At 40.9% G+C, this 27112-nt stretch overlaps 1 protein-coding gene and 1 long non-coding RNA gene across 3 annotated transcripts in view; one reads left to right on the forward strand and one right to left on the reverse strand.

Annotated features, from left to right (window-relative positions):
- Window positions 1-27112, reverse strand: part of mbpa (myelin basic protein a) — a 146423-nt gene that overhangs the window by 59504 nt on the left and 59807 nt on the right. The gene's annotated exons all lie outside the window — the stretch shown is intronic.
- Window positions 8-15234, forward strand: LOC120515394. Its single transcript, XR_005630648.1, has 5 exons — window positions 8-233; window positions 437-619; window positions 701-843; window positions 5184-5664; window positions 14987-15234. It is a non-coding gene; the product is annotated as an uncharacterized LOC120515394 (long non-coding RNA).

Raw genomic sequence — 27112 nt, forward strand, 5'->3', positions numbered from 1 at the left:
TGAACAACAAGGGGGATCTATAAACGTATGCCTGTGGAAAACAGCAAGAGGACAAAGGACCCTTTCTAGTTAAAGCAAACTGCCCTGAGCTTAGTTATTTTACACAGAGATGCATTGGGCAGAGACATTTTAAAGTCACAGCATCCTAGCTAGGCATTCTGATTGACCAGAACTGTTCTGAAAATATGAAACTGCGCATGAGACTGAGACTCTGAAGAAACCGAAAAACTCAGGTTTGGTTAGACTGTACCTAAGACCGACAGCATACTATTAATAACTGACTCTCTCAAAAAGAATTTTACTCTGAAATAACAGATTGTAAAGCTTCTTTGATAAAAAGGGTGCCTTAGTATAATGACCCAAGTAAATCCCTCTTCAGCACAAAAAGAATGTCATGCCCTGGCACTCAATAGATTTTATTTTTCATTTCTAACAGCGCCCCACTCTTCCAAATGATGCTGAGATGCACTCAGTAAGTCCTGCCTTTGAGATCGGCAGTTGGAAAGCAGCACAGCACGCCAAGAGCCCAGTTCATATTCATGACTTGTACTGGTGTGCCATTCTGGACAGGCCCCTGCCTGGCACCCACCCACTCCTGCTACAGCTGCTACAGACTGGGGTAAGTGGACATGAAAATGGGGGGGGTGGTGTTCATTGTTTCTGTAATAAAGTGCATGTGCTGCTCTATGTCTTTCTTTAGCCATAAAAGACTTAAAATAACTTGAAGAATTGTCAATTACATCCAACTGTCAAGTTCTGCAACCGAGCCATTCATCATGGAACTGACTGAGTCCATTTTTGGCTTGCAGGGAGATTCAATCACGTCTTTCTATAGTGTAAAAGGTAAATATTACAATAATACACTAGATAGATTGATAGATAGATACTATATTAGACAGATAGATACAGTATATATGAAAGGCTCTATACAAGATAGATAGATATGAAAGGCACTATATTAGATAGATCGATAGATAGCTATGAAAGGCACTAAGATAGATAGATAGATAGACTGATAGACAGATAGATAGATACTGTATTAGACAGATAGATACAGTGTATATGAAAGGCTCTATACAAGATAGATAGATATGAAAGGCACTATATTAGATAGAAAGATAGATAGATAGATAGATACTATAAGGCACTATATAAGATAGATAGATAGATACTATATTAGACATACAGATAGATATGAAAGGCACTAAGATAGATAGATAGATTGATAGACAGATAGATAGATACTGTATTAGACAGATATGAAAGGCACTATATAAGATAGATAGATAGATATGAAAGGCACTATATTAGACAGATAGATAGATATGAAAGGCACTATAATAAATAGATAGATAGATAGATATGAAAGGAAAGGATTTTTAATAAAATATTGAATATTACCATTATATATATGATTATGTTAGTTTCTCCAAATAATTTTGAGCCCCTGAAAATTGGGGGACTGCATATAAAAATGTCTGTCTTTTCTAAACATAAATTCAAGCTGAAAATCTATAAGTCAATCACATCTTGATTTCTTTGTTTCAAATCAATTGTGGTGTAAAGCCAAAATTGTGTCACTGTCCAAATACTTATGACTGTAGATAGATAGATAGATAGATAGATAGATAGATAGAAAAGGCACTATATGAAAGATTGTACAAACACCAATTTAAAATCTAAAATTGATATAAGTTGAAGAGCTATTGTCAGGCTCGTGACTGGGGACAATCTTCCAGGCTTGACCGAGGCATTTCCAGCCAGACCACAACCCCACCGCTCTGACGACTGCACTCGATTTACCAAGGAGACTATTGATGATCACGCTTGATTCATTTAATGCTCTGGGCGCTCTAATGCTTTGAGGACTGCGCTCAATTCACACCTTGTCCCCAGTGGGTAGCGCAGAATTTATAAGGGATGGGTTAAAGGTGAAAAACTGGGTTGTGACACCACAAAGTTTAGGAAACACTATTTTAAATCATCTCTAGATTACTATTAATAACACTAGCAGAACTCACACTTTCAAGAATCTCAGCTTTTTTCTGATTTATTGCATGAATGCTTGATTCATTCTTGCTGATGTTATGGCCCACTTCGGCAAGTGACAAGCCCCTTTTCTTTTCTTGTCAAGTGATAGCACCTTACACTCCCTCTTAGCCTTTGAGCTTGCACTGAGTAAGTCCCTGAACTTTGCACACCCCGTCCATCACTACCATTGATTGGATGGTTTAGTGAGGTCTTCAGACTCATCCTGCCGCAGTTGCTCACAGCTATGGGTGGAGCACCAAAAAGACGATCAAGCTTGACTATAGAGGAAGTAAAACCCGTGATTAGCTTTATGTAAGTGGAACAGTGGAAGCATCCCCCTGCCGGTCCTCCCCCGTTCCAGCATCCTTCAGGGTATGTCTACTGTGATCAGTAGGGGGCGTTCCATAACCCCAAACACAACCATGCAGACACAAGTCCTCAGTACAAACGTAAGGTTTATTATGAACTATTACCTTACAAACGGTTTTTATTCCAATATAGCATACCACAAACTATAATTCCTTCTCTTTCTTTCTCTTGTTCCTCCACTCTTCCCGGGTGAGTGCTGCCTGTCTTCACTCCCGGCTCCGACTTGCCAGGATGTGGAAGAGTAGCTCCTTTGATCTTTGACCTGGCAGTACTTCGACTGCTAGGGCATAGTCCGATGGAAGTACTTTGGGTCAAATGGAAATATTAGAAAGTAGGGATTAGTAATCCCAGAAGCTCCCCCTCAATTACGATGGCCTGCTGGCCAGGTTAATGAATCATATCCTCTCCTGGTCGGGATACTAGCCCATGCCTGCCAGCCGTTACACTACATATCACCTCATTCGTGTGCATTCAGCGTAGTGCTCGGTACACGGCAAATTCAAGTTTTGCTTTTTGGGATTTTCTGCAATTTAAAAAAAAAAATATTTTAAATCTAGGGTTGGTTGAATCCATGTAAAATAAATAAAAATCCCAAAAATAAAATAGATTCGGAAATGTGACAATAAGTAAATAAAATAAGAATGATACGTGAGCATAATTAAATGTTTCATGAAATATGTTTGTGTGGCGTCACAGGAGGTTGGGGGTCAGACCCAGCTGGGATGCCTGGAAGGACCGGGAGGTGGTCTTTATGTCCCCCCAGTTACGAGGGGGTAATGGCCCTGGATGTTGAGGGGACCACGGGGAAAGGGCAAGGAGGATCAAGCCCAATGGAGCCCGTGGCCACTGCCAGGGGGCGCCCCGAGCTTCGTGGAGCCTGGGAGATCGACACTTCTGCCACACCTGGGAATGTGGGGGAAGATCCTTCCAGCGACACCCGGAATGCTTCCAGGTACAAGGGCAGCACTTCCGTCACACCAGGAAGTGCTGCCGGAAGAGTGTCATCAGGCACCAGGAGCACATCCAATCAGGGAGCTAGAGTCGGGAGTGGGAGCAGGACAAAGCTCCCGTGAGGAGAGGAAAGGCGGCCCACGGAAGAGAGACCCGTGGAAAGGGTGATTGATGCTGGGGGCACTGTGTGTTGTGTGGGACTTAATTTATGTACAATAAACGTGTGTTTGGACAAAGTGCTGGTGTTAGCCTGATGGTGTTCGGACCCGAGCTCACAGTGGCTTATTTCTTATTATGTATTTATTTAATTATTTCAAATTTTTTTTTTATATCAGTGCAATATTAAATATGCATAGAAATGAAAACTATCACTTTCGCAAATTTAAGAGGGTGGGCTTTGCCTGTTATGGCTGAGCCAATCAAGAGAAACGAAGACGGGTTTGAAACCAGGAAATGAAAACAAGTCGAAGATCAAAGCAAAAGTCGTTACTGGGAGGACAGAGAAATCTAAAATAAGCAAGCGAAAGTTGTTTTTTTTTATCCAAACACGGAAAACAAGATTCAAGTTGTGCCGATATATAACATGTTACGCTAATGACATCACACATCACATCTCGGAAAAGCCCTCCCCCAGCAACCGATCAACAAAACAGTAATGCTGTATTGTAAATAACGTATATTTATATACCATTTTTTGATTGGTGCATAGTGAACGTAATTATTCAGTCATCAAGGGCCACATCTGAAATGCAGACTCCTAATGTTCGTATATTAAATTACTGTATATACTTGTGTATAAGTCGAGTCTTGAAACCTGAAAAATCGATCATGAAATCAGACCCCGACTTATACGCCCGTTCAAAAATACGACAAATTTATTTATTTTTTTTTTACATCTTCTTGCCTCCTCCAATCTCTCACTAGTTTCTCAGACACATTGAATTTTGTTGCAGCAGCACAGTTACCAATTTCTTTCATCACTTCAACGCCTTTTAATTTAAAACCAGCTTCATATTGTCTTCTGATCAAACGCTCCATTGTAGATAAGGGATGCTCTTACGATAAAGGTGTATGAGGGTGTGAGACACAAAAAAGTGCAAACGTGACTTCGGAGTAGTTCGGATATTGCCGTGTGGTCACGTAGGCACAATACATAGAAAAAAAAGGCTGTGTGTCCGTGGTTAGTCTCTCAGGTGGGCGTCAGCATATCATAATCTCTTGGACCAATAGCGTGGTGCTTTCCACATTTGACTTATACGACCGACATTTTAAAATACCGGTAAAATCAAGCCCCGATGTATCCGCATGAGAACTTAAACGCGAGTATATACGGTAGTCACTTTGCAATTCTGGGCGACATTTTCTTAAACTCATATCTGAAATGGACACCACTGTGTGTATGCGCTACACCGATGATTCACCAATGAAAAGACAGCACTCTCCATGCCCTCCTGACTTTCACCGGTGAAAAAAAACAGTGTATTTCATATAGCATGTGGTGCCACTGAAAAAAATAAACGAAGAAACAGGAAATACATATAAAGTAAGCAACAGATAACGCTTAATTATTCTGGAGAGGAAATGTTTTCTTATTTCACTAACTGATAAAATGTTGGTGATTATCATAGACAGCTAGATAAGATGAACACAAATATAATTTGAAATTGACTAAATTACGTAGTAGTTCTGGAGACACATTAAAATAACTTTGATTGCATTTAGTGTATTTAACCACTTAATGATGCCCACAACATTGTATTTATTCATTTGTGCTAAAAATGTTTTGCTGCCGATTTTCGTTGGTACTCAGCTTCTGATGTTTCTCTTTTCAGTGTCCAACTATAGTCGTCCAGCACTTGCCCTGATATTGCTTTCCCAATGTCCTGAAACCGTTCACCATGTTCATCACTGACTGTACTAAAGTGAGTGAGTCGGGAAGAAGTCCAAGTGAGAGTACAGAAAATGAAGAGACAAGTATGGTTGTGTATACATTGCCAGCCAGAATGGAGGTCATTTGGTGCCCTGCAGTTGCCAAGAAAATTCTCAACAATATCCTTGAATGCCTTCCATGCGATTTCCTTTAATCCCACTAGCAGATCGTCCAACAGCTAATCATTGATGACGTGTCTGATTTGTGGACCAACAAATCCGCCTTCCTTAATCTTGGCATCCATCAGTTTTTCACGAATTATTATTTCTCTGAATTATTGGAATCCTTCACCTCTTCATCTCTTTCACGATATTTAACTTTTATACAAAGTGGATGCAAAAATATCTTTGTTGGGTCGTCACATGGTTTATGCTTACTTACTGGTAAGTGCTTATGGAGCGATCAGCTACTCTTTTTAACGCAGTGAGACCCTTTAGCACGGCCACTACCTTTAGATCAACACAGATGTTCCAGTTGTAGTTCTTGTTGTGTATTTGTATAAAATGGGATAAAAATCACAAAAAAGAGGTGATTGGAGTAAAACTTTAAAGTTAAAATTTTTAAAGATGATTTTTGAGAGCAGCAGACTAACATCCATAAGATAAACCTAATAGTGATCAGGAAGCAAAATCTCTGATGTCATATGTATTTTTTATGCTCACATATCATTATGTTATTCATTATTTATTGTCACATTTCATAATGCATTTATTTATTTCTATTTTTATTTATAAAATGTAATATTTTTTAACTAAAAGGGCCAAATAAATACTTCTTGATTGAAAAGCATATTTTACATAGTAATAGATTAGTGGTGCCAGTACAGTAAGTTGAAGTGTGGCCTGATCTGTAATTTGTATACATTTGTTCCCAAAGAAGTGGTGACAAATCAAAAGAAATGTATGCCCTAATGTACACAGAGGTATACTGCTTGTGAAATGACCACTTTAATAGCGCCACCAACTGGTCAACATAAGTAGTCTGCTCCAACACTATTCAATCTGAAGCATGCAGACATGATCAAGATGTGTAGCTGTTGTTCAAATAAATATTAGAATGGGAAAGACGTGTAATTGTCAATTAACGCTGGGTCTTCTCTAAGTATAGTCCTAACTTTGAGTTCAGGTAGTTATTTCAGGTAAGGAAGACAGAAGGTTCAAGGTAGGGTCGTTATACTCACTAATTTTGGTGTCAGGAGTGGCGATTTGTTGCAATATCGACTAGCACATGCAAGTAAGAATTTCACAAGCAGACTATGAAGTAAGATTTTGATTGAGACATGTTGGTGCTAGACATCCCAGCATTACAGGCTACGTCCACAATACTATGCTTTCATTTAAAAATGTCGTTTTCAAGTGAAAACAATCTCTGTCCTCTTTAGCATTTTCATATTGGTTATTAAAGCATCTTTGGCCACACTACAGCGACCGAAAACTTATTACTCTTTAGTTTAATATTGTTTTTTGTATCAGTATACTGCTGCTGGATTATGTGAATTTCCCCTTGGGATTAATAAAGTATCTATCTATCTATCATATAGTGCCTTTCATATCTATCTATCTAATGTATAGTGCCTTTCATATCTATCTATCTATCATATAGTGCCTTTCCTATCTATCTATCTATCTATCATATAGTGCCTTTCCTATCTATCTATCTATCATATAGTGCCTTTCATATCTATCTATCTATCTATCTATCTATCATAGTGTCTTTCATATCTATCTATCTAATGTATAGTGCCTTTCATATCTATCTGTCTATCTATCTATCATGCCTTTCATATCTATCTATCTATCATATAGTGCCTTTCATTTCTATCTATCTATCTAGGCTTGTTAATAGTAACTGATTATCATTTAAATGCCATGGGCAGCACGGTGACACAGTGGTAGCACTCCTACCCTGCAGTAAGGAGACCCAGGGTTGTGTTCTGGGTCCTCCATAAGTGGAATTTGAATGTTCTCCCCGTGCCTTTATGGATTTCCTCCAGGTATTCCAGTTTCCTCCAACTGTCCAAAAACATGGAGGTTAGGTGAATTGGTGATGCTAAATTGGCTGTGTGTAGTTGGGGTGGACGTGTGTGTGTGTTCTCACTGTCCTGGGTTTGTCCCTGCCTTAGGCCCTATGCTAGCTGGGATAATAATAAATATAACAATAATAATTAATAATAATTCTTTGCATTTATATAGCACTTTTCTCACTACACAAAGCGCTCAGCAATTACAGGTAAAGGGCCTTGCTCAAGGGCCCAAAAGAGCAGAGTCCCTATTGGCATTTACGGGATTCAAACCGGCAACTTTCCGATTGCCAGCGCAGATCCCTAGCCTCAGAGCCACCACGGGATGGGCTCCAACACCCACCTCGACCCTGGACTGGATTAAGTGGGTCAGAAAATGACATGCCATGATGTACCTAAGCATTGTGGTTGACCATCCCTCATTTTTCCAAGTGGATTGTCCTTCAGGTTAACACACTGTGTCACGAAGCATTCACCACCTCGAGCTTATGCTGTGGTAAGTACACAGTTCTATATGTTCATTTTGTGTCTTTGTAAGTTTTTTTATCAGGTAAATCTGACTTTTGGAGGTTTTTAAACCATTTTTATTTGTTTTCACAAAGTTTATTATTTCGCCTCATCCCGTTTTTTTGTTGCTGCGACACCGGAGATGTGTCACGTGACCTCAATTGGCACATTTGTAATGCAAGTGGTAGTTATGCTATAAATATGGCGGCAGTTCCATATTTTGGTATCTCTTCAAACCTTTAGTTAGTGTGCAATTCAAGTAGGCCACATGCTAGATTTTGTTTCGGTTTCTGGTCTTTCTGACTTTGATTTTGATTCGCCCTTGTGCTGTGTTTGCTCGTGTTTTTCTTTGATCTGGCCTGGACCAAAGTACGATTCTCGTCTCACGTTATTATCTGCTGGTCTCCTTTCTTGTCCTTCACAACAATCCCCGGAGACACTGTCCCATAACACAGTAGTTGTTAAACGTTATGTTTTTCTTGCGACCCAGTTTTGCCTTTTTTTTGTGCCCTTACAACATAAAATCTCCACAGAGTGCCATCCAGGGGTATTCACCCTTCTTGTAGAATCATCACCAATCATTGTCCTGGTTGCGGAGGAGGTTATCTCACTTGGAGAATCGCCGCCAATCGGCACACCTTAGGCGACGCACTTGGAGATTTGCTGCCGATCGTTGTGGTGGGGATCTTTGTTTGTCGATTTCCCCTTATCACAAACCGTTCTCAACCCTTTCCCATTAAGTACTTGTGATTCACGGCTCTGTGAGACCAAAGTCAACACATCAAGTGACCCAAAATGTGTTGCAAACCCACAGTTTTGGAAACTGTCGTAACAGATTCCACGAACATGACAGTCACGTCAATGTCCACAAATCGCCCGCATACTCTCCAGATCTCAAATTCAATGCAACGTCTTTGGGTTGAAGGAGAAGGAGAGGTTCTACACCACAAATGTGTGGATGAAAAATCTGCAGGAACTACCTGATGATGCTTTTGAGCATGCATGGACCAAAACCCCTACGGAAAGTTTCCAGCAACTTGTAGAATCCATGCTTTGAATAATTCAGGATGTCCTGGAGGCAAAAGGGAGGGGATCCCACCTGGTAGTCGATAGGTGGAGCTAATAAAGTGGCCCCCGGGTGTGTAATATCAGGTCAGTTTTCACACAGATACAAATGAGGGTTTACTGAACAATGTGGACAGTGTACTGAATCGGGAGCAGTAACAAAACACTGTGACATTCTGCATACTAATATTTTGACAACAGTTGTCCATTGTAGTGGCGTATACAGCTATTTATTGCTAACAATGGGGGACTGTATGTGATATAAAATAACGTTCAACTATGGATCAGACACATAATTTGAACGCTCAGACCTGTGGATACTGTGTGTACGCACATTGTTGAACGTTTCTGCTCTATAATGTTCCCTGCAATGCGCGTATCTTGTTGAGAAATAGCCAATTTGTTTTAAAACACAATAAGAGCTCTGACAGCCGTCAGTCCAACAAGCAGTCCTTGAGCCCGAGATTTGTTCTGATAATGTAATTAATTGTTTTAGTTTGATCGAGCTTTTTTAACATGAGCAGAGCTGGCACATTGCATTGTGGTATTTGAATTTAACTCGTGCAAGCACAGAAGCATCCTGGTCCTTGCAATGCAGAGGGCTGTTGTTCAGGTCCTGCTTTCTAGCAATTCTAACGCACCTTACTTCACTTCATGTATTGGGAAGGGTGCACACCGGGATAGGCCCTTTGTGACCCTGATTAAGTCACATCACCAGCCAGAAACTGTTAAATAAATTGTGAAATTAAGCATTGAACATGTTCTGTATGTTTAAAAACACTTTGAAAGGTGCTATACACAAGCACAAGGATGCAAGTTCAATCTTTACCTCTGTATCACTGTGTGACCCTGAGCAAGTCACTTCACCTGCCTGTACTTACACGCCTATTTGTAAAGCATCATGGCACTCCCTATGACTGGCACGAGGTTACTCCTTACCACCGAAGGTCTTTGTGACCCTGATCACATCACTTCATATTTTGAAAGCATGAAACTGTATTTGTTCCATACTTGTTGTGGCAGTAGGGGGCGCTAGTGCTCCCTTGAACCCTTAGGTACAACTCCAGACACCAGGTAAAAGTCCAAGACCTTTTATTATTTTTAAGCACAGTGCACCAAGCACCTTCCACACTACTCATATATTAAACCGCAAAAACACTACCACAATAATCTCTCTCCTCGCCCAGACACTTTGCTCCTCTCCCACCCAGCACAGCTCAGTGTCCGGACTGAGGCACCGTCCTTTTATAGCCCCTGACCCGGAGGCGTTCCTGTCCAATCAGACCACAGTTCCTTTTCCCTTCCGGGTCAGGGTAAACAGTCCTGTTCTTCACCCCGGGAGCACGTTGTTCCTTCCCGTCACATGACCGTGACGTACTCCCGGGTCATAAGGCACAAAAGAGCCCATAAGCCGCCCCCCACAGCGACTCCTGGTGGCCCCCAAGGTATCCAGCAGGGCTGTGTAAAAACACTACATAGTCCATAAGGCCCTGCTGGAACTCGGGGCACGATTCTGCTGTCGGGAGAGCTCCTCCTGGTGGCCTGGGGGTGAGGGCCGGAGCACGAAGCCGGCAGTCCTCCACACTGTAAAAAAAAATTATTGTTTTCCATGAATGCAGTGAGGCGGCACGATGGCATAGTGGGTAGTGCTGCTGTCTTGCAGTTAGGAGACCCGAGAGTTTGCATGTTCTCCCCGTGTCTTCCGGGTACTCCAGTTTCCTCCCACAGTCCAAAGACATGCAGTTTAGGTGCATTGGCGAGCCTAAATTGTCCCCAGTGTGTGCTTGGTGTGCGTGTGTGTGCGCCCTATGGTGGGCTGGTGCCCTGTGTTCGCTGGGATTGGCTCCAGCAGACCCCAATGACCCTGTAGTTAGGATATAGCTGGTTGGATAATGGATGGATGAATGTAGTGAGAAGTCAAGCAAAGTTCTTTATTTGCTCTTTATTTCACTTTATAGAATTTCTTGTATTAGAAATGTTTAATTTTCGCATACCCCTTGGGGTCAGAGAGCAGGGTCAGCCATTGTACAGCTGCCCCTGGAGCAATTTAAGGTTAAGGGCCTTGCTCAAGGGCCCAGCAGAGTAGCATCTCTTTTGTCAGGATTCGAAACGGCAACCTTTGGGATATCAGAGCAGATCCTTAGCCTCAGAGCCACCACTCCGCCCAACTAAAAAGATTACAATATGGAAGCTTTCGAGGCAACTCAGGCCCCTTCTTCAGGCAAGATGTAATACCGAAACTGGAGTTCCCTGTGTTTCTATAGACACCAAGACAGACGCAACATTGGAAAACCTTTAAGTGAAACATCTTCAATGTCAAAAATTAAAAGATTCATTTAGCAAGAGAGGAGAACAATGCATAGTCAAGATCTCTGGATAAGATAAAAGTCCCAACAAAGTCTTTTGATGTTTCTGATGAGTTTTACAATGCAATGTGGGACTGTGGACAGGTTGTCTGGGTCAGTCCGAGAGATGCAAACAATCCTCATAGCTTATCTGTATTTAAACCATGTTATGTTGTAAAGTGTTAATTTTTAGCATGAGTTTAACTTCCCATTCTTTTCTCTCTTGCTGTGTTCTAAAGTTACCCATAAGCCCTGTGATTTTAAAGTCCCTCTCATAGGGTCCATGGCTGTTGAAGTGGGCTGCTACAGGAACATTTGTGTTGCCATGCATTAAAATGTGAGATACAAATTTTGCCTTGTCAATCACTGCAAACTATAAGGGGTAAGTAACATATAATAAATATCATTTTCGGATGCAGTATCTTATATATAAACGTCTACAAATGGAAGTGTGTGTGTTTGTCTGTCTGGCCCGGAAATGAGAGGTGTAGTCGGGCTAAGGGCTCCACCTTCCGAAGAAACAAAAAACTCGCTTAGCCGCTAATAACACAAGTGATGCGAGCACATCGCCAAAACGAAACCTCTGAGAAGAAGAAACTCGCTTAGCCACTGATAGACAATGGAGGCGAGCAGGTCGGCAAAATGAAACCACAGAGGAGAGAGTCACTCACTTAATGGCTTATACAGAAGCGAGGCGAACACATCGGCAAAACAAAACCTCTGAAGAAAGACAAAGTCACTTAGCTGCTAATGCACGTCGACAAAATGAAACCTCTGAGGAGAAGAAACTTGCTTAGCCACTGATAGACAATGGAGGCAAGCAGGTTGGAAAAACAAAACCTCCGAGGAGAGAGTCACTCACTGGCTAACACAGAAATGAGGCGAGCACATCGCCAAACGGTATGCCTTTTACTTTTCCTCCGACTGCTAATACAGAAGCAAAGCGAGCACATCGGCAAAACAAAACCTCCAAAGAAAGAGACAGCTGCTTAGCCACTAATGCATAAGCGATGCGAGCACATCGACAAAACAAATCCTCCTAGGAGAGAGACGCCCAGAGTAGTTCCTTTCAATTACCTGACATCTCTACATTTCAAGTATTTTTCTGACGATTTCAATAGTTTCTAGGACCCCGGGCTTTTTGCAGCGCATACTTACACAGCTAGTTTCTTTAATAATAATCTCTCTGCTCTAAGCAGGTACCTACCAAAGGAATTATAATGGACTGGTTGTACTGTTTCTGCATTAATTATTGTAAAACACCTGGATAAGTTGGAATTTTGCTTGTAGATTTTTCGTATTTTCTTGACTTTTGTTCTTTAACATTCCCTCTTTCCTTATCTTGATCACATCTTTACCAAAACAGGTTGTATATACTGTACAGCAGCATTTCCCAACCTGTGGAGCACGATGGTGTATTGCGACCAAGATAAATTTTTCCCAACCCTCCTCCACCGCTCCAATGATTGTGCACAATTCAAAGTGTCAGCATCACAGGTGGATCACGGCCAACCTTGGATAGAGATCTCACTGCTTTGATGATTGCGCTTGATTACCAGTGGCAGTATCGTAGGTGGATTATGGCCAACCTTGGACGCCACCAAAACTGCTCTGACAATCACGCTCGATTTACAGTGGCTGCATCGCAAGACAACCACGGCCGACCCCAGACAGAACTCCGACCAAAGTGGGAGCATCACAGGTGGATCATGGCTGACCGCGTACAAAGTATCCACCGCTCTGACAATTGCGCTTGATTCACAGGGGCAGCATTGCAGGTTGATCGCTATCGACTCTGGGCAGACCAGTCAACACTCTGATGATTGTGCTCAATTCAGTGTGGCAACAATGCAGGTGGATTGTGGCCGACCCCAGACACAGATCCCACCACTCTGACGATTGTGTTTGATTCAGTATCGCCATCGCAGGTGGCTCACAGCCAACCCCGCATGGACCAGTGACCACTCTTGACAATTTTGCTCGATTCACAATGGTAACATTGCTGGTGGATGGCGGTCAACCCCAGACACAAATCCCACCCCCCCCAAAGATTCTGCTTGATTTAGTAGCGGCATTACAGGTGGCTCACAGCTGACTCTGCATAGATCAGTGACCACTCTTGACAATTTTGCTTGATTCACAATGGAAACATTGCAGGTGGATGGCGGCCAACCCCAGACACAGATCCCACTGCCCCAATGATTGTGCTTGATTCACAGTGGCAGTATAGTAGGTGGATCATGGCCAACCATGGACGCCACCAAAACTGCTCTGACGATCACGCTCAATTTAACAGTGGCAGCATTGCAAGTAGATCACGGCCGACCGCGGACAGAAATTCCACCACTCTGATAATCTGGCTTGATTCAAAGTGGGAACATCACAGATGGATCATGGCTGACCATATGCCTAGTATCCACCACTCTGACAATCGCGCTTGATTCACAGGAGCAACATAGCAGGTGGCACTACCAACTCTGGGTAGACCAGTCAATACTTTGATGATTGTGCTCGATTCACTGTGGCAACAATGCAGGTGGATTGTGGCCGACCCCAGACAGAGATCCCACTGCAATGAACAATGCAGGTGGATCATGGCCAACCATGCCACCAAAACTGCCGACCAATTTAACAGTGGCAGACAGAGATCCCACCACTCTGATAATCTGGCTTGATTCAAAGTGGGAACATCACAGATGGATCATGGCTGACCATATCTAGTATCCACCACTCTGCCATTCACAGGAGCAACATAGCAGGCACTACTCTAGACCAGTCAATACTTTGATGATTGTGCTCGATTCACTGTGGCAACAATGCAGGTGGATTGTGATCCCACCACTCTGGACGATTCAGTCGCAGGTACTTCACAGCCGACCCTGCATGGACCAGTGACCACTCTTGACGATTTTGCTCGATTCACAGTGGCAACATTGCAGGTGGATGGTGGCTGACCCTTGACAGACCAGTCAACACTTTGACGTTTGTGCTTGATTGACAGTTACAGGATTGTGGCCGATCCTGGACAGCCTCCTCAAACCCTGCTCTAATGATCTTACTCAATTCACCAAGGAGGAGGATGGCTCCTGATTCACCTACTGCTCTGGTGATTGCTCGGGACACTCACGCAACCTCCTAAGCTTTAATTATCATGCTCAATTCGCCCAGTGAGACCACCCCACTCCGCCCGCATAGACAATCACACCATATTCAATGGATCGGGATTAAAAGAAGGGTTGTGAACACACTAGCATGTGAAGAACTGGGTCATGACACCAGAAAGGCTGGGAAATTCTGCTGCAGACTAAATATTTGTGAGATCCATTTATAGTATATTAGCCGTCCCCCGTGGCTCCGCCCACGTAGTAGTGAAACAGGACAGTGAGGAGGGCCCTGCCCGGCTCCCCACTCCTGACATCATGCTTTCCCCCCTCCCATCGGCCCGCTGCATCTCTCTCAGATTTGCACAAATAAATCGGTATCGCAAGCGAACTATGACACATAGCACAATGACAGAAGTCGCAAAATCAACCAGAAAGTTCAAGAAAATTATAGAAAAAAATCCCGATCTAAATCCATTAAGTAGTTCTATCATGAAGAGCGGACAGACATACAGACAGCCAGACAGACAGACACTGGATTTTATATATACAGTATATTATAACACACAAGCGATTAGGGAGCAGCTAAATGACCCGACGAGTAGCACGAAAGCGCAAGGCAGGGGATGGCGACAATGTACTAACCGCTCTCTCTTTATTTCAACAGGAAAGATGACAAAACACCACTGTGAATTCGTCTCCAATACCCTAACCAGAAGTCCGAGCCGCTTCCTTTATCCCGTCTGGTCCTGCTTTGATGACGTCACTCCATCTCAAGATCCTCAGCGACCTTCTTTCCCATTTCTGTTCCCACCTCATAAAATGTCCATGCTTCATGTTAATCATTGTCTGTTATACACTACTTGATGACTGACAGTTTGCTCTTGGAATTCATTGCTTAACAGTATATGTACAGTATGCAGCTTGAGATCCACAAAGGAAGAAAATGAATCACGTATCAAAGTAGTTTTTATTCCCGAGCTTTCAACCCCTGCCAGGGGTCTTCATCAGTGGATAATGCTTAGATTTATTAGAATCAAAGGCAATATACAGCAAAAAATTACGTGGGTAGGTGGCTAAGTCAGAGTGATCAGGAAGGGGGGGGGGAGGTTACTGGGTGTAAAGTTTTATTTATTATGAACATGTTCTTCTTAAGTTTGCATATGCTGGATTTATGCCCAAGTGTCTGTTGATGGCGTCCTCACGATCATTGATCTACATGCACACTAAATCAACAGGACATGCATTTAACTGGGACAATGTACAAGTAAAATTTAAAGCCAGTACTAAAAGTGCCAGAGAGCTGCCTGAATCTTGGCTATCAAATGAGAATGCCATCAACAGACATAAATCCAGCATATGCAAACTTAAGAAGAACATGTTCGTAATAAACAAAACTTTACACCCAATAACCCCCCTTTCCTGATCAAACTGACGTAGCCACCTCCCCGCCCCTTTGCCCCCACATAATTTTTGCTATATATTGCCTTTGAATCTTGTAAGTGTAAGCATTATCCTCTGATGAAGACCTCTGGCAGGGGTTGAAAGCTCAGGAATAAAAATTACTTTATGATATGTGATTCATTTTCTTCCTTTGTGGATCTCCAGCTGCAAATATGCAAACCGTATCACAGACCTATATACAGTACTATATATATATATATATATGTATATATATATATATATATATATATATATATATATATATATATATATATATATATATATATATATATATATATCTATATATCCATCCATCCATTATCCAACCCGCTATATCCTAACTACAAGGTCACAGGGTCCCAACACAGATATATATATATATATCAGCACACACACGTCCCTGGGCCGTCTTTCTTCCTCACTCTTGAGCTTCATCCTCCTCCACCCGACTGGCTTCTTGACAGTAGAAAACCAGCCCCTTTTACATTCACCCGGATGTTCTCCAGGTGCTCCCTATCGTCCTTCCGGCGGCACTTCCTGGTGTGGTGGAAGTGGCGCATGAGCACCCAGAAGCACTCAGGGCATCCCTGCAAGTTCCTCTGCCAGCACTCCCAGGTGTGGCAGGTGCAGACATCCCGGGATGTATGAAGCTCGGGGCACCACCATGCTCTATTTCAGGTGACTACCTGTTGAAGCTCATCGAGAGAATGCCAAGAGTGTGCAAAGCAGTAATCAGAGCAAAGGGTGGCTATTTTGAAGAAACTAGAATATAAAACATGTTTTCAGTTATTTCACCTTTTTTTGTTAAGTACATAACTCCACATGTGTTCATTCATAGTTTTGATGCCTTCAGTGAGAATCTACCAATGTAAATGGTCATGAAAATAAAGAAAACACATTGAATGAGAAGGTGTGTCCAAACTTTTGGCCTGTACTGTGTACACACATGTATATATACACATATATATGTACTGTACATATACAAACAAACACATACTGTGTATATATATATATATATATATATATATATATATATATATATATATAGAGAGAGAGAGAGAGAGAGAGAGAGAGAGAGAGAGAGAGAATCACCCCAGTTTCTTGCTTTTGATGCTGTCACGACAAGTCTGGCCCCACATGAAGCTTAAACTGGATGAAATGGGTTTAATCCTGTTTTCTGGTTTAAAGACTTGATAGACAAAGGGTGAAAGTCACATGACAGCTGAGTTAGATTGGCATTAGATTTTCTAAGCAGAAATTCCCTGATTTGTCTGTCTGGTTAATGAAATTAAATTCAAAGAAAGGTAAGAAAACTGATGCCAAACTGGCATATTTTAGCAGTTCGGACATACATGAGCGCTACTCGATGATAGTTGTCAATAAAATTACTTTATCACCCAGGATTTTGTGATTTTTTTTTTTTTATCCTCCACTTTCCAAGTAATTCCCTCCTTGAAGTCTCCTCTGAGATTTTAAAAAATTATTAAATATTCACTTTCCTGGCCTCTTTTCTGTGCCTTGATTTATAGGGGAGTAAGAGGAGAATGAAGTATTAATAAGACATTACAGTACAATTTCAGACCTTTCAGTCCTACAAGATACTGTCAGCAAAACAAACTGGTAATAAATGGTGCTTGGCGGGTTAAGGACGAGTAGGACAGGAGCCTGCTAGTGGCAGCACTCAGACTCGGCGTCTGTTATAGCGGATTGTCACCACTTTTAAAATTCAGGGCTCGCGGGGACCAACTAGGGAAGGCATACTTTTTCAGCCCTGCATTTCACAGTTCAGCCATTTGCAATATATCTAGCTTTACAGTACAATATATCAGGAACAAACAAGTCTATTCCACATGCATGTAAAATATGAAAAACCTTTGGAGCACAATCCATTAAATCAATGACATTTTTGGTACTAGCGAATCTAGCAATTTCAATATAGCCTGGAATAATCATCAGTTACAACTCGACTTATGGACGGCATTTTGAGACTTCTCATTTTTTTTTAAAAAAAAGGAGAAAGGTACAGAAAAAAGCACCACTAATGCATGACAAGCTGCGATAGAGACTTGCGAGAACTCATTATTCACCTGATTGCGCAACCTCTGTTGTGAAGTCCTAAGGCGAGGTAACCTCTGATGGGCTGCCAACTGTGACTCCGTCATCACCGCATCGGCACTGCACTACAGTACTGCTGTTCATTCATTCAGTCATTTAAACACAAGGCATTAAGGGAAGGAGGCTCCTTCCACAACAAACTGCACTCCTGCTTCCTAATACAACTCATTTAATGACTGACACTTTTAGTAACTGCTACTTTTGCTATGTCTACATGTTATTATATGTCTATAATAAGAAAACAATTAGAGCAGGACAAATACTTTAGATGCATCTTTTGTATTTGAAAAGGAAAGATGCCATTTATCCATGTAAACATATTCACATCTACATGTTATTTATTACATACTTATAATAAAAAAACCAACTAGGCCAGGGAAAATTATTCACATGCATCTTTGTATTAAAAAAGAAAAGATGCCATTCATTCATTCAAACACATTTATTCATGTCAGTCAGTCATTGTCCAACCTGCTATATCCTAACACAGGGTCCTGCAGGAGCCAATCCCAGCTAACACAGGGCACAAGGTAGGAACAAACCCCGGGCAGGGCGCCAGCCCACTGCAGGGCACACACCCATACACCAAGCACACACTAGGGACAAGTTAGAATCGCCAATGCACCTAACCTACATGTCTTTGGACTGTGAGAGGAAACCCACACAAACACGGGGAGAACATGCAGACTCCACGCAGGGAGGATCCGGGAAGTGAACCCAGGTCTCCTTACTGCGAGGCAGCAGCACAACCACTGCGCCACCATGCCGTCCTCATACAAATGTGCATTTAAATATTATTGTATGTTCATAATAAGAAAACAATCAGAGCAGGACAAATTCTTTACGTGCGTCTTTGTATTATTATTAAATTCTTTGTGCATCTGTGTATTAAAAAGAAATGGTGTGGATTCTTGTGAAGGTTATCCCATATCATTCATATCATCCCTTATCATTCATTCATTCATTCATTCATGTATACATATTTACATCTACATACTGTATTAAATGTCTAGGCTGTGTGTGTATATATATATATATATTATATATATATATTATATGTCTATACTAAGTCTATATGTCTATTTATATGTCTATATATGTATAATATATTATATGTCTATGTGTCTATACAGTATATGGCTATACCAAGCCTACAAATTTTATGTCTAAACTAAAAAAACAGTCCGAGCAGGACAAATTCTTTACATACATCTTTGTATTAAAAAAAGAAAAGACAATATTTATTCATTCATGTATATATATATATATTGATTCATTCATATATATTTACATCTACATATTATTATACTGTCTATAATAAGAAAATGATAGAGCAGGACATGTGCATCTTTGTATTAGAAAAGAAAAGAAAAGATGGCATTATTTCACTTATTCATTTGAATAGTTTTGACAGAGCACTTTCTGTATAAAGAGCAGTATAAAAGATCCAACCATATGTTATGGATATGGTGAGTCATGAGATAAAAGACCCGTTCCCCCTGGCGTAGGCTTTTGGTTGATGACGTTGCATTGTGTAGCACCAGAAGGGTAAAGGAAGTTGGAAGAAAGGAGAAGGATTTGGGAAGGTGGAGGTTTGAAGATAAAAAGGAAGAAGACGACGACAGAATATCTGAGGTTTAAAGATGATCAGAATTCATAAGTTTAAATATCTGGGATCAGTGGTTGCCCAAGATGGACAATTGGATACAAAGTGCAGTGTGGAATGAACAATTGGGTTTGTATTCCACTACGGATATTTTTATTCACAGTTATAGGAGGCTATTGTGTATTGGGGATGTAAAAGGTCATTGCAATTTTCATCTTTGTGTCTTTCCTTTTAAATGTCTAAAATATTTTTTCTGGCTTTGCTATACTTGTATTGTAACTAATAGCTGACTGTTGAATTAAAAAAATAACCTGTTCATTCAGAAGTGCTATTTTCATAAAACTTAAATATGCATTTTCCATATTTTAATACCAAAAATACACAAAGAACATGAAATAAGTGGTAAATAATTTAAAAAATGAAAGCAAATAAATAACCTGTTTAGCTATAAATGCCATTTTTGTGTTCAAATTGCATTTGTAGTGAAGTGATTCACATTGAATATGTTTCGTTTGCTTTTTATTTCTCTGAAAAAAAGAATACAGTTTATGCTTATTTTTGCAGGTCGGGTTACAAATCGACGGCAACCTTAACGTTTCTCCGAATTGATCGGCTGGATACTCAGTGAACACGCTGAAGTAGGGAGCTCTGAATAATGCAACAGCATGTAAGTCCAAGTGGCAGCACCCACAAGAAACAAAATGACACCCCGATAACGTAATTACATTTTCACTATTGCCTTTAGCACAAAATAACACTTAACAACATATTCTCCATATTCTATAACTCCCAAAAAGCACAAAGAACACGAAATAAATGATAAACAATCCAAACAAATATTTAAAAAAAAAGAAAGGGTATCGGTAAACAAAATGGAGATGAAATGATGGCAAAGAAATAAAAAAAATTAAACAAAATAGAACAATAAAAAGGAATTCATAAAATCAGACTGAAATTATCATGGTTGGTCGCAAAATGGGATGCCGCTCGTGCTCATTAAGGGGGACAACGTCCTCCTGTTCTGATAATCGTGCTCATATCACTAATGGGGGACTTAAAATGCTATGAGAAATGCACTCAACCGCCACAGGGGAAACAACACAGGGGGGGTCACAAAGACACATCCATGTTTAACAGGGGGTCACGACACCAAAAAATATTGAGAAACGTCGGTTTATATGATTTCTTCATGGACACCTTCTATGTGGTAATGGTGCTCAATCCGTTTAAGGGCTTCTTCGTCAACAGAGTGCTTTTCTGCATGGAGCATTTCAACGATATCATCAATTCATTTCCAAATAGTATTACATGATCTATTTCGATTTCATCTGCGAAACTAACTATCCCAACTCCAACAAAAATTGCCTCCATATCTCTGCCAGTAAGCTAAGGGAAAAGTAATTAACAGCAAAGGATAAACCAGTAGGAGCAGTCATAGGCTGGTTGTCATTATCCTTGTTGACAAGTGATGAAACTCTCATAAAAAGAGACATTTTGAAATAAATAGCGATTGCATGTTCGGAAAAATGCCGTTTGGAAATGACTTTCTGCTAAGTAAAAAATGTTTTGTTTTTAATAAATAAGGTCATTTTGAAGTAAAAACCGCAATAATGAAATGTAAGGTCAGTACATTATTTGGCACAAATGATATTCCAGAGGTAAGCGCCCTACAGTGAATTGGCACTCCATCCATGGTTGATTCCTGCCTTGCATCCGATGCCAACAGGATAAACGCCAACTCTTTGACCAGTACCGGATTAAGCCAGTTCAGTAATGGTTGGATAGATCAAATGATAATTACATTCAGGGCATTAGAACTACAACTCTTGTGCTCAGTGAAAGCATTTCCAAGTCGCTTCCACTCTTAAATAATTCATTATAAATCCTATCAAGGTTTGTATCCTTAACTTTGTGTGACTTTTCAAGCCTTCTGTGACACAATGTCTGTACTATCAATATTTAATACTGCTGGGAACCATTCTCTGTAATCACTTTTTTTTTTTTCTGATGAAGGAGGATAAAAAGATACGTTGTTATCAACCAAGCTGCTGGACACTAAAACATTTTACAATAGAAATCAAAAGGTTCTTAGATGTGAGAAATCAAAGATGTGAATTATTAATAAAATGGAAGAAACTCATTCATTCTTTCCAGTGAAATGGTACCAAGGTTACACTATGGGATAACCTTCACAAGAATCCACACCATTCAGTTGTCTCTTTGAGGTATTACTAATTCTCATGAGGATGGTGTAATTTAATATTGTGTTAAAAATACACACTTTGGGAAAAAAAACATTAGAAACCAGTAATTGTACTTACTACCAGTCAGAACTGGTATAGTTAAGATCTTAAAAAAAAAAAAAAACAAGTTCAAGTCAGCTGGCCTGAGGGAATACAGGTAGTCAAGATAAAAGGCCAAGGATAGAATGAGGGCTGAGACTTTCCTAAAAAAAAGAACTGGAATGAACCAAGACAGTCACTACACTATGACATTCCATTGATACAGGAGGTACATCAAGGAATGCAGACTCGCATAAATTTACGCTATCAAAGATGCAAAATGTCTCTCTCTCTCTCTGCATCTCCATTCATATACAGTAGAAGGCCATACTGCTGTTTCTGATGCTTTAGTCAGATGGCTATGCTGTCTGTCTCTACCATTCCGTCCAAGGGTCATTCCAGACTACAATCAATATACAGAGATGACAGAGAAGCACCTGGTAGTCTGAGCAGAATGAACGGATTACTATCCAAGTTGTATTGATATTGCTTAATGTGATGGATGGCCAGGGATCATGCCCTACTGGGAGACCTGGAGGAGCAGGGGACCAGGAGAAGGGCAATTTATATTCCGGGACATGATAGGGCAGCCATTCTGGGTTGCATCAGGGCCACGGACTTGGGGCTTAGAAGCTCAAACCTGTTGTGGTCCGTGGCCTCCGCCAGGGGGCGCCTGGACATCTCTGGGAACAAGTTCTGTAGCACCACATCCGCTACACCCGGAAGTGCTGCCAAAGATTAATCGGAAAGCACCTGGAGCACTTCCGGGTGCACTACAAAAGGGGCTGCCTCCCTCCAATCAAGGAGCTGGGGTCGGGTGGAAGAGGACGGAGCTTGCGAGAGAGGAGAGGAGGCGGCAGAAGGAAAGTAGATAGATAGATATGAAAGGCACTATATGATAGATAGCTAGATAGTGAAGGCACTATGTGATAAATAGATAGATCCATAGATAGATAGATATGAAAGGCACTGTATGATAGATAGATATCAAAGGCACTATAGGACAGATAGGTAGATACAGTGCATTCAGAAAGTATTCACAGCGCATCACTTTCTCCACATTTTGTTATGTTACAGCCTTATTCCAAAATGGATTAAATTCATTTTATTCCTCAGAATTCTACACACAACATCCCATAATGACAACGTGAAAAAGTTCACTTGAGGTTTTGCAAATTTATTAAAAATAAAAAAACTGAGAAATCACATGTACATAAGTATTCACAGCCTTTGCTCAATACTTTGCGATGCACCTTTGGCAGCATTTCCAGCCTCAAGTCTTTTTGAATGTGATGCCACAAGCTTGGCACACCTATCCTTGGCCAGTTTCACCCATTCCTCTTTGCAGCACCTCTCAAGCTCCATCAGGTCGGTGCACAGCCATTTTAAGATCTCTCCAGAGATGTTCAATCGGATTCAAGTCTTGGCCACTCAAGACATTCACAGAGTTGTCCTGAAGCCACTCCTTTGATATCTTGGCTGTGTGCTTAGGGTCGTTGTCCTGCTGAAAGATGAACCGTCGCCCCAGTCTGAGGTCAAGAGCGCTCTGGAGCAGGTTTTCATCCAGGATGTCTCTGTACGTTGCTGCAGTCATCTTTACCTTTATCCTGACTAGTCTCCCAGTTCCATCCCCACAGCATGATGCTGCCACCACCATGCTTCACTGTAGAGATGGTATTGGCCTGGTGATGAGCGGTGCCTGGTTTCCTCCAAACGTGACGCCTGGCATTCACACCAAAGAGTTCAATCTTTGTCTCATCAGACCAGAGAATTTTGTTTCTCATGGTCTGAGAGTCCTTCAGGTGCCTTTTGGCAAACTCCAGGCGGGCTGCCATGTGCCTTTTACTAAGGAGTGGCTTCCGTCTGGCCTCTCTACCATACAGGCCTGATTGGTGGATTGCTGCAGAGATGGTTGTCCTTCTGGAAGGTTCTCCTCTCTCCACAGAGGACCTCTGGAGATCTGTGAACATCGGATTCTTGGTCACCTCCATGACTAAGGCCCTTCTCCCCCGATCGCTTAGTTTAGATGGCCGGCCAGCTCTAGGAAGAGTCCTGGTGGTTTCGAACTTCTTCCACTTACAGATGATGGAGGCCACTGTGCTCATTGGGACCTTCAAAGCAGCAGAAATTTTTCTGTAACCTTCCCCAGATTTGTGCCTCGAGAAAATCCTGTCTCGGAGGTCTACAGACAATTCCTTTGACTTCATGCTTGGTTTGTGCTCTGACATGAACTGTCAACTGTGGGACCTTCTATAGACAGGTGTGTGCCTTTCAAATCATGTCCAATCAACTGAATTTACCACAGGTGGACTCCAATGAAGCTGCAGAAACATCTCAAGGATGATCAGGGGAAACAGGATGCACCTGAGCTCAATTTGGAGCTTCATGGCAAAGGCTGTGAATACTTATGTACATGTGATTTCTCAATTTTTTATTTTTAATAAATCTGCCAAGATCCCATGTAAACATTTTTCACGTTGTCATTATGGGGTGTTGTGTGTAGAATTCTGAGGAAAAAAATGAAATTAATCCATTTTGGAATAAGGCTGTAACATAACAAAATGTGGAAAAAGTGATGTGCTGTGAATACTTTCTGGATGCACTGTAGATATGAAAGGCACTATATGATAGATAAGTAGATAGATATGAAAGGCACTATATGATAGATAGATAGATAGATAGTGAAGGCACTATGTGATAGATAGATAGATAGATAGATAGATCTTATTTGTCCCCAGGGGTATATTTGTCCCTTTACAGAAACTCTTCTAATAAATAAATACATATAGGCAAATAAATAAATAAATATATACATACACTATGGTCTGAGGAAACAAGAACATCACAAAGATAGAAAGGCACTATACATGTGTATTGCTGTTGGCATGAAGGAGCCCCCCAGTCGCGTTTCTTGACCCACTTTGACTTCTGCTGAATGATTCTTTGGCTGCAAGTTATCCATGTTAGTGTGTCAGGAACAGGATGTGCAGCTTTGTTCACAATGGCACTCAGTTTTGTTCTAACTCTCTCCTTTGCTATGATCTCCAGGAGGTACAGAGTGCATCCTATAACTGATCTATGAATTGTAAGTGTACGTAAGTGTAAGTAAGTAAATAAATAAGTAAGTAAAATTTATTTATAAAGTGCTTTTCTCAGACAGCCGTCACAAAGTGCTGTACAATAACATAATAGAACAAAGAAGTTATAATAAAAATATACTACCAAAAACTACCCAAAAGCTTGTCTGAAAAGTTAAGTCTTAAGCCAGGCTTTAAACGATTCAACCGATGGCACCGATCTCACTGCAGGACGAAGACTGTTCCATAGTCTGGGAGCAACACACACACTGAAATGCTCGATCCCCCCGTGTGTCTCTTTTTTCCTGACTGTTTTCTGTGTAGCGTTATAAAAACAGTGTTCAAGTAGAGGTACACTGAAATAGCTGGAGCTCTGCACAGCCTGCGTGATTTTCCTCTTTCTCACAAATGATATGAAATCAAACACACCTCCCGCCGCTCCTCTTGAAGCTAACAGTCTACGTTTGGTTTAATGTACCAGACATTTTGCTTTGTTCCTTTTAACCTCAGAAGAGCTCCAAACACTTTGCACAGCTCATGTGGAAATGATGGAAATTGGTAATATAATTAATTTTGCTATATTTTAGAATTAATTAATTACCATATTGTTAGCTAAATACAGTCAAACAATGAGTGGTAATAATGCATCACTGTTGTGATTTGTTTAATTATTGGATAGGATCAGAGTGGTTACCCATTAAGTACGAGACTTTGATTTATTATAAAGTGAGCATACCTGATTACTATGATGATGATGATGAGTTCATCGGCATTTTACTACCATTTGGGCTAAACGTAGAGTATCGTATGAAATCATAAACTTACATCGACAAAAGCTGTGGCCTTTCACATCTAAGAAGCAGCTGCACACCCACCGCAAAAAAGAATGTGGAGAGTAGGACTGCGCTGCAAGACATGGCGTCTTGTTTTTGAAATACTTTGTACCCTCGGACAGTTTGCTGAGGGTCAGCAAGGGGCTGTCAGAAAACAAAAAGCCAAAGGATGAAACTGGTGGGACTAAAAATGGAAGATATTCTCAAACCATGAAAACTATGTGGCATCAGTTCAAACAACCCACAGATGGCTAAAAATCCCATCTCCATGCAGAAAGTCTTTAACACGCCTACAAGCTGCCATCAACAATGAGCCATTCAGATTAACGGGAGGCATATATTTTTCCTTCTGTATTTGTGCCACTCGAACAGGGCTGTCTTTACTATAGTTATTTTGGAAATGATATTGGATAAGATGAATGTTTGTCAAATGAGGGTAAAATATACATTTAGTGAATGTGTTTGTAAAAAACAAAATGCCACTAATAAGCAGTTAAAATATTCTTACGCATTTACAGTATGTGCACATTCAATAATATTCATTGCTCAATTGAATTAGCTGTCTCTGGAATCAAAGACTGGTGGGAACTTTGCGTAAAACAATGGTTTTGCTAATTTTACAACTCTGTATGTTTGTTCTTATATTTTACTTTATCACGTGTCAGAATACTACTTCTAATAAATTAAACATGAGAATTGTGTTCTTTTGGTTACTTTGCTTCCAGGCACCTAAGCGATTGCTAACTTAAACACCTTCGACTGAAAATGTATAATGAACACATTCTGAATCACACGGCTTTGTTGTTTTTCATCTGTGGGATTGAGTTTGGAGAAAATTAATTTCTCAATGGCTCCTGTGTTTTGCACTTTAAGAGGAGAAGGAGGGATTAATGTTGGCTTTGCAGTAGCAGCTTGCAGGCACGTCAGCTACAGCACACTAGCAGAAGGGACTCTTAGTAATCACATAGCGGCCAGCCCACTGACAGTGGCCGAAAAGCATCGTTATTAAGCAAACGTCCGTCAAAACCTCTTCCTATCCATGTTGATCTTACAAATTGATTTGATAAATAACGGGGACCATCTACTTTAAAATCTAAACTTCAAAAAAGGATTAATATGCGCTAAAGACCTGATCTGGGAAATGAACCTCAGCATATAAAATTTAAAAAACTGAATTTTGCAGATTAACCAACTTTGGGGGTCTTCTAATATCTTCTGTTCTTATGTCTCTTTAAGTTGAAGAGCATTTGAAAGCTACGGCGTAACTCAAAATAAACAAAACACCATTTTCAGACCATGGTCACTTCACCAATGCACAGCCAAGTGCAACCATCGCACTTCAAGCTCTGGCCTAGGGACAAATAAGTGCTATCTATCTATCTATCTATCTATCTATCTATCTATCTATCTATCTATGCTATATACTGCCTTTCTTAT

This window comes from Polypterus senegalus, chromosome 15 (genome assembly GCF_016835505.1).
Source record: "Polypterus senegalus isolate Bchr_013 chromosome 15, ASM1683550v1, whole genome shotgun sequence".
Taxonomy (NCBI): Eukaryota; Metazoa; Chordata; class Cladistia; order Polypteriformes; family Polypteridae; genus Polypterus; species Polypterus senegalus.